At 40.7% G+C, this 15,883-nt stretch overlaps 1 long non-coding RNA gene across 1 annotated transcript in view; it reads right to left on the reverse strand.

Annotated features, from left to right (window-relative positions):
- Positions 1-3,451: 3,451 nt before the first annotated feature.
- Positions 3,452-15,883, reverse strand: part of LOC310851353 — a 51,342-nt gene continuing 38,910 nt past the window's right edge. Inside the window, exon 3 of the long non-coding RNA XR_014567721.1 lies at positions 3,452-5,251. This is a non-coding gene — a long non-coding RNA (uncharacterized lncRNA). The remainder of the gene's footprint in view (positions 5,252-15,883) is intronic.

Genomic DNA, 15,883 nt, shown 5'->3' on the forward strand with positions numbered 1-15,883 from the left:
AAATACACAGAGCAATAAGAGAGGAGAACACACAGACTAACCACAGTAACAAGAGATAAACAAGAGACTGATTGGACGTGAGCTAATTGTGGGATAACCAACCTCATATAACCAGCATGCTTAAGTCTAATTAATGCCTAAAGAGCTTAATGCCATAGAGTAAGCTGTCCTGCCAGGCTTAGGTCACTCTCCCTCACCTTAGGAGGAAGGTAATCGAGCCTATAGTTCCCCTTCAGACGACCAGAGAAGCTCAATGAGTGAAGAGATTCTGAGTTGGTTGCTCCAAGCTCAGACCGCATGACTTTTACAAGCCATTCTTGTGTTCCTGTATCAACAATTTAAAAACTTTCACCCCTGTAATGAAGCCAAGTAGCACTGCCTGTGTTTTCCAACTGCTGTATGGAAAAGCACATGAACCTGACCTTGGGAGAGTTTGTATGTAAACCATTTTTAACTTACCAAATGTATAATCTGTCCCTGGTGCTGAGGGAAGCGGGAACTATTTTGGAAGGAATTTAGAAGGACACATACTGTATTTTAAAGGTCTAACAGCCTATATTTCCGTGCTTTACTTTGCTGCATGTTTTGTGATATTAAATCCCTGCTAGCATTCTCTCACTAAAGAGTACTTGCTCCAAACCTGGACCTTGGCATCCAAGAAATTCTCTTTTTACGTGTATCTTTCCTTGCCACCAACACTAATAAAGTGGGACAACCACCTAAAAAGGTATAGTGGCTGGGAATGAATGGAGCGAAGATGGCTATTGAGGAGCTTAGGAAAACAGTGTTTGCCTCAAAATGGTTAGCTTTACAAATGGAAATAAAGGAGATTAAATTGACTGCTGAGAATATGGTAGGAGCAGTCAATACAAAGCAGGAAGGCAATCAAATTTGGAATGACTTGCATTGACTTGGAGCATGGGCAGATGAAGCAATTCAGCGCAGAGAAGTGCAAGGTAATGAGCCTCGGGATTAGAGCAAGACTAGGAAATATATCTTTAATGGCCATATGCTTCAAAGCATTGAGCAGGAGTAGGATCTGGCGGCAGAGTTGGATACCACACTAAATACCCTTGGCACAGGACAGAGGATAAGTTAAAATGCAAATGCAAGCTCAACAATGGGAAGTATAAAAATATATTGGGCCAAATAAAACCTTAGCATAGGAACAATTCTAGCAAATGCCAGTGGAAACTGTAACAAAGCAAAACTCCAAAAGTCTAGCCGCTGCAGTGTCATGTGCCTGAGCTCAGTCGGAAGTTGTGGGCCTGAGTTTACACCAAACTGGAAATATTCTACTCAGGATGAAATCTGATAAAATCTTCTCAGGATAGAAGGCCTTTTAATATTCCTCGCATTTGAAACATGAAGTGGAATGGGTGGTTGGGTGGAGGCAGAGGGAAGGCAAGCAAGTGAGGGAATGGTTGAGCAAGGGAGGAGGAGGAAGTGGCAAGGCGTAAGACGAAGCTGCTGCCCCGCTGCTGATTTTATGATTTTATTATTCAATCCTTTACACGGCGGGGTTGCATTGCCGTTGCTGCTGTGTAAAGTAGCAGCAGCAGCAATGGGGCAGTAGCTTACTGCTCTCCTATAGGCTTGCTGCCCTCCAGGCACTCGGTGAATAGGTTTCCTGCTCTTATATGGGATTTGGTATATAAATTTTTCCTTGGCTTTTTTGCTGGCCCATGTAGGACCAGCATGGATAGCTGGCTCGGGTGAATATCTGATGTTTCCTCCCTTTATGGTCTTGATTTATGGGCTACTATTAAAATGAGGCTGCATTTTAAGCTGTATTTTAATTAACTGTTTGTCTGTCTGTCTATCTGTTTGTTTGTTTGTTTGTTTGTTTGTTTGTTTGTTGTTATTTTCTAGTAAGTTTTATTGTAATTTATATTTGGTGTTAGCCGCCCTGAGCCCGGCCCTGGGGAGGGTGGGATATAAATAAAATGTATATGAGAGAAGAAAGCCTATTCGCTGAGGCTGCCCAGAGAGCAGGAGGAAAGGAAGAGAAGCCACTGCCCTGCTGCCACTTTACACAGCAGCTATGGAGACCCTGCTATGGAAAGCAGCAGCGACTTCCTCTTCCTCCTCCTCCTCGGTTCTGCCTGTGGCAACCACCTCAGTCTATGCTATTGGTGGGCTGACTGCTTTTGGCCTGATGTGCCAAATCTTTATCTTCCCCCAACCCCATGAGCCAAGTGGTGATGTCAAGTGGCTGATAGATGGGTTATCCTGCCCACCTTCCCCCCATGAGCGGGGAGAGGAACATACTAGTGAAGCAGACCCAAGAAGGATTGCACTCTCTCCTTATCAATCCTGCTGGCTGCCAGGCTTTGCTCCACCAGGAAACATGATGACAAAATTGTACTCAGCAGGACTGAGCCCTCCGCTCACCAGCTGCTGGGGGGAGGCACAACCACAGCTTCTGAAGTGGTCTGCTTTGCCAGCACATTCCTCAGAGGGAGCATGCAGTCAAAGCAACATTCAGGAGCCAAACCCACCCATCAGATGATGTGGCCCAGTAACAGGTGGGCATGGTTTGAGGGAAATGGCCTCATGGGCCAACTTGAATCACAAACTGACTCCCAGGCAGGAGATTCCCAACTCCTGGTTCACTTTTCTCCAGGGACAGATTCAGCGTCAGAAGTGGAGATGGATTTCTCAGTTTTCCCCAGTTTCTCACTTTTCCAATCTTAAATTCAGTTCAGTTTGCAAACTTTTCTCTGAAAAATTCATCAGCATTTTAGTGCACATTTCTTTTAATAAATAGGTTTTGACCAATATACTGGTTGGCAAGTAATTTCTCTGATTGCAATGCTTTTTTAAATGTTATTTCCACCAATATTCAGTTCAGTTTGTCTTTTTATTCACACTTTCCCCTAACCAACACATTTTCATACACATATTTTGGATGGAGAACTGAGTCATGACATTTGGAGAAGTGGGAATTTTGAAGGATAGCTGCGTTTAGCCCACGTAATGTTTTGGGAAGTGTGAATTATGTAAGTTCACATTAAAATGCAAGCTGAATTCCCCCGCCATCTCTAGAAGGAAGTGTTATCAAACAAAACACTGCCATGGAATCTGATGCTAACACTGAAAATGCTGCTCTATTGAATTCTCCCCCCTCCTTGAAGTTTAGTCACACTTATCTGTGTCATTTTCTTGCCTTTGCTCCATATTGCTGCCATCGCTGCTGCTTCAAATTATTTCATAACTAACATATTCTTTTGTTACATATTGTATAACAGCTACTGAACTGGCAGGAGTATTTGGTAAAATACAATGTCAAAGAAATAGTTAAGTTCTCAACTATTATTACAAGGTTTTCTGCATTTAAGTAATAAAAATGTTGCATCTGAGCACAATAGATCATACACTGAAGCACTTTAAATGTCTCATGGCAATAAATGTCATTATGCATTTCCCAGGAGAAAAAGCATGCACAATGTTGATAATGTAATAGCTTTTATTGAACCTTCCTATAAATCATCATGCACATGCTTTCAGGCCAAAGAGGTACCTTGGATACACTGGATAATGCAGATTGAGTTATTTTACTGAAATCATGCTAAGTTCAAAGGAGCATCAGGCTCAGACTATTTTCAATGGACCCACTGCCATTTCTATGATTGAGCCTGCAGTGTTTGCTAAATTTCAATGCATTTGACTCACTCATGAGGTCAAGAACAAACCAGGAAATGCATTTTTGAATGTTCTGCATTGAGAATGGTACTAGAGAGCAACCATAATAAATGCTATCAAACTTTTCCTGTAAGGCATAATAGAGTATTTTTAGCTTTGCAGAAAACATGGCTGGCCATTTTTTTATTACACATTGTTCTAAAGGATCTTGCTTTAAGTGTTTTTATCGCTTATATTTTATCTTGTTGGGTTTTGTTGTAAAAAGCAACTAACAAATGTAATAAATAATAAGAATTCATAAATGTGAATTTGCAGGTGTTCTCTGACAACCCGAATCGCAACCCTACTGCAGGTTGTGCAAAAGTCATCACTTATGGTAAGGATAACCCTTTCTAGAAGTTACCTGATGAACAAAACAAGGGATGCATTTCATTCCACTCCAAGTCTTTCTTATGCGTGAGATTTTGTCATTTTATGTTGGGCAGATTGCACACATTATGTTCTCTTCTTCATTCTCCATGTGACCCATCTGGCCCCGCTTCTACGATTCATGCACCCATGAATCCTTGGAAAAATAGATATGTGAGTTGTGCTCAGCTAATTCGGAGCCAGCACTGATGTCTATTGTTGTGGCAGTGATTTTCCTATATGATAATGAAAATCACTGGTCAGTTGTGGAAGGAAAGGTTTACTCTACCATTCAGATAATGGTTGCCCACATCGGATGATTCTTTTCCTTTAAAGAAGAGGGAAGCATGTAGCAGCCATACCATTGCACTCAGGTCATAAGAACACAGGAACAGCCTGTTGGATCAGACCAATGGCCATCTAGCCCAACATCCCCGAAGCCTCCAGGGTCTATTTGGGGACATGGCCATGACTGATGGCATGCAGAAGATAAAGCTTTGTGTGAACTGGCCCTAAGCTACTTTATGATCAGGTCTATAGGATAATGAGAATTGTCCATGGCCTTATATCCATGCAGTGCTCCATGCCAGCCCAATAGCCAAATGCTCAGTTTAGTTCTCAAGAAAACTTCTACTTATTTTGTGCATGCTTCTGTCACTTAAACTGCAGGTTTTCTGTTGAGGTTTGCTTTTCTAGGTCTGATGGTTGCTCACAAATCAGCCAGGTGTTTAGGCAGCAAATATGCTCAAGTTCCATGCAGTAGCCTAATAAAGGTTAATTTAAATGCATGAGTAAGACAGGGAGTCAGATTTACCAATATCCAGCTCCCTCGTGCCTCAAGACATCTGCATTTTATAAACGTTTTCAAAAATGTTTATCTTTGGTGTCCACACAGGTGGGCCATGCTAAGTGTTGCCAGAGATCGGCAGGTGGGATTATCGCACAAAATCTTCACAGCGTGGTGGCAAATCTCTACTCTTCCATAGCTTTCCATAGATTTATATATTGCAGAGCTTTACCAGAAGAAGTTGAATACAGCAGGGAACTTTTGTCTTGCGGTTGGTGCACGTTTTGCTCTCCATTTGTACACGGCAATTGTCCACACAGCAAATGTGATGTGGCAGGCAGAAAGTTGGAAGCTGAGGAAATCTCTGCTCAAGTCTTTGCTCAGCCATGAAGCATTCTGGATATAGAATGCCTGGTGAAAAGTGAATCATAAATAAGAATAAGAATAATTAATAATAATACACTAGCACCAGTGAGTTGCTATCAACCTCATCAATCTCCCATGATCATTATGAGGAAAAATAAGATAACGCCTTCATGCAAGCAGGACTTCCCCTTCTGCTTCCGCAGTCCTAACCCTTGCAAACTCCTAAAGCAGATTTTGAGGGCATGTAGGGGGTTGCAGGGAGAGATGAGTCCATTCTGCAAACAGTGCATGTTCTGGTGGGGGCTGGCACAATTGGATTTCACCCTGCTATCTTATCAATGGAAGACTGTGCTTAAAAATAGGGACCTGTGGTTAATTTTCTTTTTTCTGAACAACAGTCATTCTTCCCACTCTCTGATATTTGATTGATTTGTAGGTCTCCCAAAGTGCAATGCTGGACTTTGTCTATGTGCAAACCCCCACAGCAGAACAGAAGCATTTTAATCTAACAGTGTCCTGCTTTAATGAGGGACTGGACTTTACACTAAGCACCCAATGCTTATGGAACAGAATATGGAACAGATTTATTTTATACAAATCAGCAATATTTCACCGATTTCTTAACTCCGCTGCTATTTTCTGACCAGTCTCTCTGTCCTATCTTCCTCCCACACAGAGGGTCTGCAATGATGCCCTATTTCTGAGTTTAGGCATGCTGTGTAGCTCAAGCATTCACTAAAAAAGGGAAACTGTGCTGAAGACGTGCCAAGAAAGTGTCCTTCTGAAACAGATTAATTCATCAAAAGAGGCACCACACTGGACTCCACAGCAAAATAAAGCAATGTGGCCTTCATTATTCAGACTTAGTTTTCAGTACCCAAGTTCTTTCTTGTTCTAGTTCCCACTGGCTTTGTCTCTATATGTAGGCTAATCTCTGCATTATGTGCCTTCAAAAGAGCTGGCAGGAATGTGAAGGATTTGAAGAAATATTATCCTTTATCTAGCACTCCTTTTGCTGCTGAAGGGTCCCTTGAGAATATATGACTCCTCTAGTTTGCCTTGCAGACCAGCTCCTTGAGTGAGACGGATTAACATACACTCATTTGCTCTTGTTTCTTTAACTTAATGTTTGTGACGACCCATTGTCCTCAAAAATGAAGATCGTAAATAATTTCATTCTCATAGTTGAGCACCATTTGATGGTAAAGTGGGATACAAATTGAGTGTATCCATCAATATAGCAAGCATGTCCTTATTAAAGTAACAAAACGTTTTACGTACCTCTCACCCTGCCTGCCATTACATCCAAAAATTCCACACTATGACCACATTCACACCATACATTTAAAGTTCTCTGGTGTCACTTCAAACAGTCGTGGCTTCCCTCAAATAATTATGAGAGCTATAGCTTCTTGAGTTTGCTGAGAGTTTTTAGGAGATCCCATTCCTCCCGAAAATGGTTTAGCAATCAATCCTTCTTCACAGGGAATTGTGAGACTAGATGAGTATTTATTGTGGGAAATTTATAGTGTTTATAGTGTGGAAATTTAACAGAAAAAATAACTGGCAGACAAAAGGATGAATGCCAGTGAAGGAGCTCTTGAAGTGGTCTTTCCAAGCATTGAAATATTTAGGAGTGGGGGGAAGAAGCTGAGTTCTGTCCATGAATTCTTCAATAAAGTTTGGAAAGAACCAGCCCATTCCAAACTGAAATGGGCAGATTTCTCCCATCACTACTCAAGTGTCTTCTGTAAAGAGATGATGAGTGCTAATTAACAAAAGTCTTTGCCTTCAAACTTTATAGTCTAAAATAAAAATGATGGATAGGTTCAGAAGCAGAAGTGAGGTGCAGCCATGGAAACATTAAAAGGCTCATTCAAAAGGTCTAGTTCTCTGAGCCCTTCAGACTGCATGATAAATTATTATATCTCCACTAAATTTCTGAGACTACCATGTCAATGTAGTCTGGAACCTTTAAAGAAAGGGAAGCAGAAGCATGGAAACAAATTAAATGCCACCAGATTTTTCATGTGTGCAACCTACTGTTTGACTTTGAACAAATGGAAACGTGTGTGACCTGATCAATCATAAAAGAATTGAAAATATTCACTTCAGTGGCAAAATCACTAAGCAGGCTGGTTGCACCCAGGGCATTTCCAGTTGCATCTGTTGGGAGCACACAATACCTATTCATTCCTAATTCTATTTTTGGAAGGTTGGTGGATGGGGGAGGTGAGCATTGGCTCTGCTTCCTCCACCCTTGACATTCTCACATTGAGCACACTGATTTGAAGGCGGGTTGTAAACATGTTCAGCTGAATGCATGTAAAGTCTTTCCTATTAGCAGGAACATTGCATGATCAGGGATCCAGATTGCAGAGATTCAGCAAAATGAGTTTACAGTCCCACTTCAGACCTACCCAATATGGGAAAATTAATAATGGAGGGAAGTAGGGGACCCATCTAAATAGAGCTTCAGTTTTAGCAACTGGTAATTCCTTATTTTCTCCATTTTAGAATTGCCCTTTATGTAGCAGTTTTCTATCGATGGAGAAATTAATACGCACAAACCATAATTTACACCCAATGAGCAATATAACGTTGGTATCAGATAGCACCTATCTAGGTTTTAGTCTACATTCTAATCAGATTTTTTATCCCCCGTTGAAGCTTTGTGCAAATGCCTTTTCAAATACTGACAGTGATTATCTGAAGAAGCATTAAGTTATTTTGCCTGTGAGCCTTCTGTACAAACAAATCCTACATTCCACAGAGTCTTCATGCATTTGTTTCTTCTCCCACTCCACCAACACTAACACTTACCAGCTATGTGGGCCTATGTGACACATAAAGAAAACAGAGATGTCAAGAAACGGGGAGGGAGGTGTGGGGGATGTCCTAAAGATGGGTAGCTATGAAAGAGATAAAATTATTTCACAAGGTGGGGGGACGGAGTGTTACCAAGGCTTTCATGCTTATATACAGTAAGGAGAAGAGATTGTTACCATGGCACCAAGAGAATTTCTGGCTTGTGGACACAAACACATATGTGAACATTTCCCGAGACAGTAACCACAGCAAAACATACATGCAAAATGGCCAAAACTTTTCACCATTATGCTTTTAACTGTTTTTTTTATTTTGTTTTGTTTCAAGGACCCTCTTAAAATTCGTGATGTGGTTGCTACTGCTTTCTACTGCTTGCTACTGTTAAATTATGGAAGGAAAGTCTGCTTTAGACTGATTTCTTCAAACAATCTCTTGTGAGCACAGAGACAGCCATATGCTAATGAAGTTTCAGCGTGTCCATACTTTCTCATTCACTTCCATGGAAGTGAGCAGGGAGAACAATCACTACCTTACGCATTGTAGATTTTTGAGGGGATGTGCTTGAGGGCACAATGAAACTCAAGGGCACCATGTTGGCAACCCCTTCATTAGAGGCACCACCTGGAGACTGTCTTGTTCCTATTCATTGTGATGCCTGGATAACTTTATTGACTATTTCATGTTGCATTTTACTGTATTCTTTGTATACGGCTCTGAGAACATTGGTGGAAAGTGGTCTAAAAATGGAATTACTAATAAGAAAACAATCATATAAGAAAACAAAAAGGGCTGAAAAACCAAGTCAGAGAAGCAAAACCTAAGAGTTCCTTAGAGGTCATTCTGAGACACATTTTCTTCTGTGTTTGTTAGCAGCTGTACTTGGGTGGTAAAAACGTGTCTGCTGATTAAATTTGCTGATGACTACAGATTGGGAGGCTTTGTCAGAAGAGATTAGCATCAAAAAATTACAGGATGAACCACATGAGTTACAGAAATGGGATTCCGTTCAATAGTTGTGACTATAAGGTCATACACTTGGGAATCAATAATGAGCACTTCAGTAGCTGCTTGGACTTATCAGTAGGGAATCACAGAAAAAGAAAGGGAACTGTCGATCCCGGTTGATCGCAAGATGCCTATAAGCCACAAATAAAATATGGCCACTTAAAGGAAAGTGAAAATCTAAGACATTTTTGTTGGCATGGCATTTCTGATAGGAGTACAGGAAAATACTCCTGTTTGTACAATGCAATTATATGGTTTCCTTTAAGAATATTTTGGCAGCTTTCTGCATTTCCACATGGGGAAAGTGAGGGGGAAAGGGAGCTATTTTTAACTCTAGGGGCCATGAAATGCGGAGTCTTGATATAGCTGGCTCCCCTCCCCTTTAACCTTTCCCAATGGGAAAGGTGAGAACCACCACTCTGAGTGGCAGCTGGAAGGGAACGTTAGCATAACATTGCAAGCCCTGAAGGGAACAATTGTCAGAAGCAGTATGACTCAGAATACCAGTTGCTGGGAATTACAGGATGAGGCAGGGCCAGTGCACTCAGGTTCTGTTTATGGGCTTCTGGTTGGCCACTCTAGAACAGGATGCTGGACTAGATAGGCCTTTGGCCTGATTCAGCATGGCTCTTATTATCATTGTGGTGCTTCACCCACCTTCCCCTTCAGTTACAACTTGAAGCGGCGCTCCCAGAAGATGGTGTCCCATTTGGACAGTTGCTGAGGAGGCCCACAGGCTGATCTAAAGGGCCTGGTGCGCTGAATCCAGCCTGCAAGCTGTCAGACCCCCCATCCTTGAATTAGAAGATATATTAAAGATGCAGCCAGTCAGCTTGAGACAGCAGCAGCAGGGTGAGGTGTAGCAGTGGTTTGACTCAGTACAAGGCAACTTCATGTTGATAATGTCAAGTTGTGGAATTGGAAATGGAGGAAAGAGAACCCTGAGCATAGTCAGAGTCTGGGATAATGCATAGAGAAAGTAAAAGAGAAGGGGCAAAAGGGCAAGAGGAAAATGATTCTTGGTGGTATATGAAGTTTCACACTACATACTGTCAACTTTCTCCTTGAAAAAAATGGTGCTGGAGATGAGGACTTGAAATCACAAGTAAAACATGAGGGAAACGACAGTAAGCGTTTTATGTCTTATCTCTTGCTATTCTCTTCTAACTCAGTTTTGTAAGTACATTGATCAAAATCCAGAGGCTTACAATCCCTCTTTGGTAATAGAACTTCTCTGTGTGCGCACAAAGAGGGAATTGCATTCACTAGTATCTCTGGCACATTCAACCAGAACCACACTGTGAGAAAGTGTAATGAGCCAAGAAGACCTCAAAGCAGTTGCAGATTTTTAGCTTGATCAATACACACGCGCGCGCGCGCACACACACACACACACACACACACTCAAACTTACATACAGATAGGAACATATTGCAAGACCATCCAGCCTTGGGGTTTTGAACATGATCTCCTTGGGATTCCTGAAACACACTACAGTTCAGAAAGATGCTTACATTTCCACCCGGAAGTGTTCTGACACAGTCTCCCTTCTGCATCTTCATTTACCCTCTATGTCCCCTTTATTTGAAGATGCTGCAAGCAAAGCAAAATGAAAATGAGTTTGATAGTGTCTGCTGCCGCTTTCTTTACATCCAGGCTGTATATTACATCCTGGCAAGATTAAAAAATGGAACAGTGTTCCTTTCTCATTACAATGATTCTAATGAAAATGATAAATGGGTTCAAATAAACTCAGTTCAAGTGACAAGTGATAAGATCTCCTGGAATGCTCTCTGAGACCCAATTCTGTGGATTCCATGATGCCATTATCTTCTTTGGACTGTAATGAAATTGGTGGTGGTTTTTAAAAGGCCTGTCCCATGTGACACACTCAAATTTCTCTGGGATGGTGTGATAATCTTCATCCAATCTCAGGCCATCGGTGTCACAGAGCTGCTGGAAAGCTGGAACCAGCACATCTCCACAAGAACCGCATATACTCAACAGGTTAAAATTATGACATGCAAATCAATATGAATAAGCAAATTGCACAAATAAGCAGACTGTGCAAATAAGCAAATGGTGCAAACCAGCAAACTGCAGATAATCAAACTTCAAAGTTACACGAAAGTTCTATAATTACAAAATGATTTTTGCACTGCTCTGCTGCTCTATGGTAGGCTGATACGTCAATCCCTTTCAAAGGTTCTTAATCATCAGCAGAGCTGGTGCAAAACTGTGTTGTGTTCTCAAATATTAAAGCGGTCAGGACCCACAGATGTTTGCTATAAGCACCTACCTCCACAGCTACCTACAAGCAAAGTCCTTCTTCATTTTGCACCTTGTATTATATGCATTTTACAGCTTCAAGAATTAAGGGCCATGAGGCTGGGTGTAGCATGGCAATGTGAGGATATTGTCTTCATGTCTCTAATGCCCTCCATTCTCAATAGTTGCCTTCCATTGAAGTTGAATGCTACATTTCTATATTCCAACCCACAAGTGTGGAAATCCCAGAAAATTTACAGTAGCAATGAACCCCTGGTGACTTCAAGGTCTTTGGCAGTTAAGGTAATTTGTTTTGTGAGACCCACCTCTTTAGCTGAACATATACAGCTTCATTCCATTTGGAATGGATCTATTTGTTGTTACAACTGCATATTCTGTTGCTGTAACTTGCACTGGGATCTTTCTGTGAAGGGTGGGTAAGAAGTCTTATAAAAGTAAAGGGAATCAAGTCCTTCTCTTCCAAAGTAAATGTGGGGAGCTGTGTCTAAGCAAAATTTCTTCTCTTCCCTTTCCCCCAAGCCACTTTGGAGGGGCCCATAGGCTCAGCTCCCACCCCAAAATGACACAACAGCTTTGGGACAATATCTTTAAAGCACATTCAAAGCACATTTGCCCCCCTCAAAGACTTCTAGGCACTGTAGTTTTCGCATCACAAAGTTACAATTCCCAGCTACGCCTCAGAATGTTACAATTCCCAGCTAACCCTTAACTGCAGTGCCCAGAATTCTTTGAGGAAGAGAAAGTGGATCAAGTGTGCTTTAAACGTAAAGTGTGTGTGCTGCCAGAAGCACATTCTTTCTACCTCCGATCAGGGCTAATGCCTCCTCACTGTCCTCTGCTGGTGATGATATTCCTGCAACTGCAAGAGTAGGCTATTCCTCTGTCCATTTGGGATCACTGTATGTCTACATGCACAAGATTCATTTGACCTTTTTTTCAAGTAAGACTTGCAACGAAGTGTTGCTGTGTGAAGTGCTCCTATTCAGCTAGTTAGCCATGCTTTCTTTCATGATACTACATTCCATGCCTTCTCACTCTTCCATCCACTGTTTCCCATTCTTTCCCTCAACAGGCAGATACTCATCACTTCCCTCCCTTTTGCTTATGCATTCCTCCCCCCAAAGTTTATTTTAATTTTAGGGGAGTACTTTTGAAAAACTGGGAGGAGGGGGTATCATCCAGATCTATTGATACCTTTCTCTTGTCCATGGATGGTGTTGTACTCAGAGAACTCATTCACTATAAGTAAATGAAAAGGTAAAGGGACCCCTGACCATTAGGTCTAGTCATGACCGACTCTGGGGTTGTGGCGCTCATCTCGCTTTATTGGCCAAGGGAGCCGGTGTACAGCTTCCAGGTCATGTGGCCAGCATGACTAAGCTGCTTCTGGCGAACCAGAGCAGCACACGGAAACGCCGTTTACCTTCCTGCCAGAGCAGTACCTATTTATCTACTTGCACCCGGGGATGCTTTCAAACTGCTAGGTTGGCAGCAGCAGGGACCGAGCAACAGGAGCACAACCCGTGGTGGGGATTCGAACCGCCGACCTTCTGATCGGCAAGTCCTAGGCTCTGTGGTTTAACCCACAGCGCCACCCACGTCCCAATGAGTAAATATGCTAGGTTTATTTTCAAGCAGCATCATATCACATTTTCCCTCACTCCTTCAGGAGAAACTTTCATACCCTGTAGTTCACCTGGAAGGTTCATTCATCCATAGCAGGTGTGGGCAACCTTTGGCTCTCCAGATGTTGTTGAACTACAACTCCCATCAATGATCAAGGGCAACCAACATGAACAAGGCAAGGGAATGGAATGATTCCCCCGTGAAAAAAGGTTGCAGATTTTTTTGGACCCACTAGGCAATTTGAACTCTCTCATGAAGAGAGTCCTACGTATTTATCTTTTGTTTTGGGTCCAGCATAAAAATTGCTTGGTAGGAGGCATTTATGTATATAAAAAAAGAACTTCTCAAAAGAAAAAAAAAATCAAAGAGAATATTAATATGACACAGAATGTGATATGAGCGCATAACACAGAAAAAACACAATGGTAACAAGGAGAAATATATTTCAAAAGCTTTCTAAGGATTTTAAGGAGCATGTCAAGAATTTTACTCAGCTGGTTTTTCTAAGCTGTCCCAAAGGACAAGATGAAGAGCAATTAGTATATTCCTACCTCAATAGGCACTAAAGTCTCCCATGTGTGCCTCTTCCTAGTTCCTGCTGGTTCACCGGCCATGGCTGTTCCTGGACAGAGATGTCATTGTCACAGTAATCCCTGCTCTGGTAACCTCTCAGCTGAGTGGTTGTAATATGCTTTCTGTGGAGCCATCCTTGGGCCAGTAACTGCCTCTCAGCCTAACCTACTTCAGAGGGTTGTTGTGGGAATTATATGTGGAAGTGGAGAACCATGTATGACACCTTGAGTTCCTTGGAGAAACATGTGATATATACATGCAGTCCATCAAAGTACACTGTGCAGGAACATGGGATAAAGCCGTTTCTGTGGTGGCAGAATACCCTCCTCTCTGAGATACAACTTGCGCACATATTTGTTCAGGAAATTTTGGTGGACTCATGGATGTAACTGGGACCAGTTACAAACTTAATTAAATTGTCTACTGGCTTTGTTGTTAGAAATGTGTGGTTTTAATAGTGGTTGTAATTTCTCTCTCTCAATTAAATGATGTGTGATTTTATTTTATTTTTGTTGTGTTTTATATTGTAGTTCATCCTGATATTCATTTCATGAAAGAAGGGCTAGATGCTGAAATAGTAAATAAATAAATTTTCACAGCCTTACTGGTAAACACTAACTTTCAAAGAATTTCTTTTTTATATAAATAAGTTTTATTCATTTTCCTATAAAAATATTTCAATTATTATCAAATCATATCATATCAAATCAAATCATATACACTATCACAAATTATATATTCCAAATTAAATTAAATTAATTTCCAGGGACTCCCCATGTTCTGGTTTCTAGAGGAAATGCCTTTTATTTATGTTCTGCTCTCTTGCTTGTTGGTTCCAATTTCAAAATTCTGATTGTCCATCTTCATCTTATCAATCTGTGTCTCTGGTATGTGACTCAAAATCTTGTTTTATTTTTTTATATATATTTTTATTAATTTTAACATATAAATTATAAAATGTACCACAAAACTTATCACTTATACAATCTTTTTAGACTTCCATCAGCACCTCTGATGATCCACCGTTTTAACCACTTCTTATGCATTTCTTAACTTTATATTGCCTTTACATCTCTTAACAAGTCATCCTGCCCCTTGTCCATTTTTACAATACTTCTAATAATACGCCTCACAAAACTTCTTGCAACTCTACAAACATTGTCTGTTCTTCACAATTACTTTTCAAATAGTCTGTAAATTCACTCCAGTCTTCCGTGCATTTCTGGTCTCGCCGGTTTCAAATCCTTCCTGTTAGTTTATCTAATTCTGCATAGTCCATTAACTTCATCCTCCATTCTTCAATCGTCAGTAACTCTTCTTGCTTCCATTTTTGGGCCAATAATATTCTTGCTGCTGTTATTGCATATAAAAAGAGCTTACATTCCTTTCTATTTATGTCACTCCCCACAATGCCCAATAAAAATGGTTCTGGTTTCTTTATAAATGTATATTTCAACATTTTTTTCAACTCATTATATATCATCATACTACCATACTACCCTGAATATGCCTGATCTCGTCAAAATCTTGTTTTAACAGGTCTTTATATCTAATTAGCACGCAGGGGGCTTATATTCCATATTTTCCTTTATTAGCTTATTTTGAAAAACAGTTCTATCTCAGTGATCTCACTTGATCAGAAAATAATTTTTGATCAACACTTTTCAATAGTGGACTTTTGACCTAGGAATAATATTGATTTCCTTCCCTTTGAAATTCTCTACCCCTACTTTGCTTCTATAAATTCTCTTTTTTTCCAGATAATAATGATCTCTATATTTGAGCTTTCCTCCTTTGATCCCACTGTTCTTGGGATAGTTTCATTATTAACTGCCCAGAACCTCATTTACTCCCCACCCCCCAATCATCTCATCTTCAGTCACTGTTATGGGCACAACCAACCAAAGAATGATTGTTCTGAATTAGCCGTGCAATCTTAATAATGTCTACTCAAAAGTAAATTCTACTGAATTCAGTGGAACATCACACTCCTAGGTAATGGGGTTAGGATTGCAGCCTTAAACTCCTTATTTGATCCATTGTTATTTCTTCTGAATTCAACTGGGCAAAGTCCAGTCTTGCTTGTCTCTGACTTGCAAACACTGAGGTGATAGAAAATAGCAAGCTAAAGAGGACAGGATGAAAACGGCAGAGACAAGAGGTCATAATACTGAATCAAGCTTAAAATGAGAGCGAAACTAACTCATATTTTCATATATTTTTCTTTATATTCTTTGTGAGATGTAGGCCATCACATAAGGTAAAAATCAATAAAGGCACATTTTATATACTGGGTGAAAAGATACCATAATCAGAGGGAATTAAACAAAAGTGCATCGGCTTTTGGGACTAGAA

This window comes from Podarcis gaigeae, assembly GCF_964106915.1.
Source record: "Podarcis gaigeae genome assembly, chromosome: 1".
In the NCBI taxonomy this organism is placed as follows: Eukaryota; Metazoa; Chordata; class Lepidosauria; order Squamata; family Lacertidae; genus Podarcis; species Podarcis gaigeae.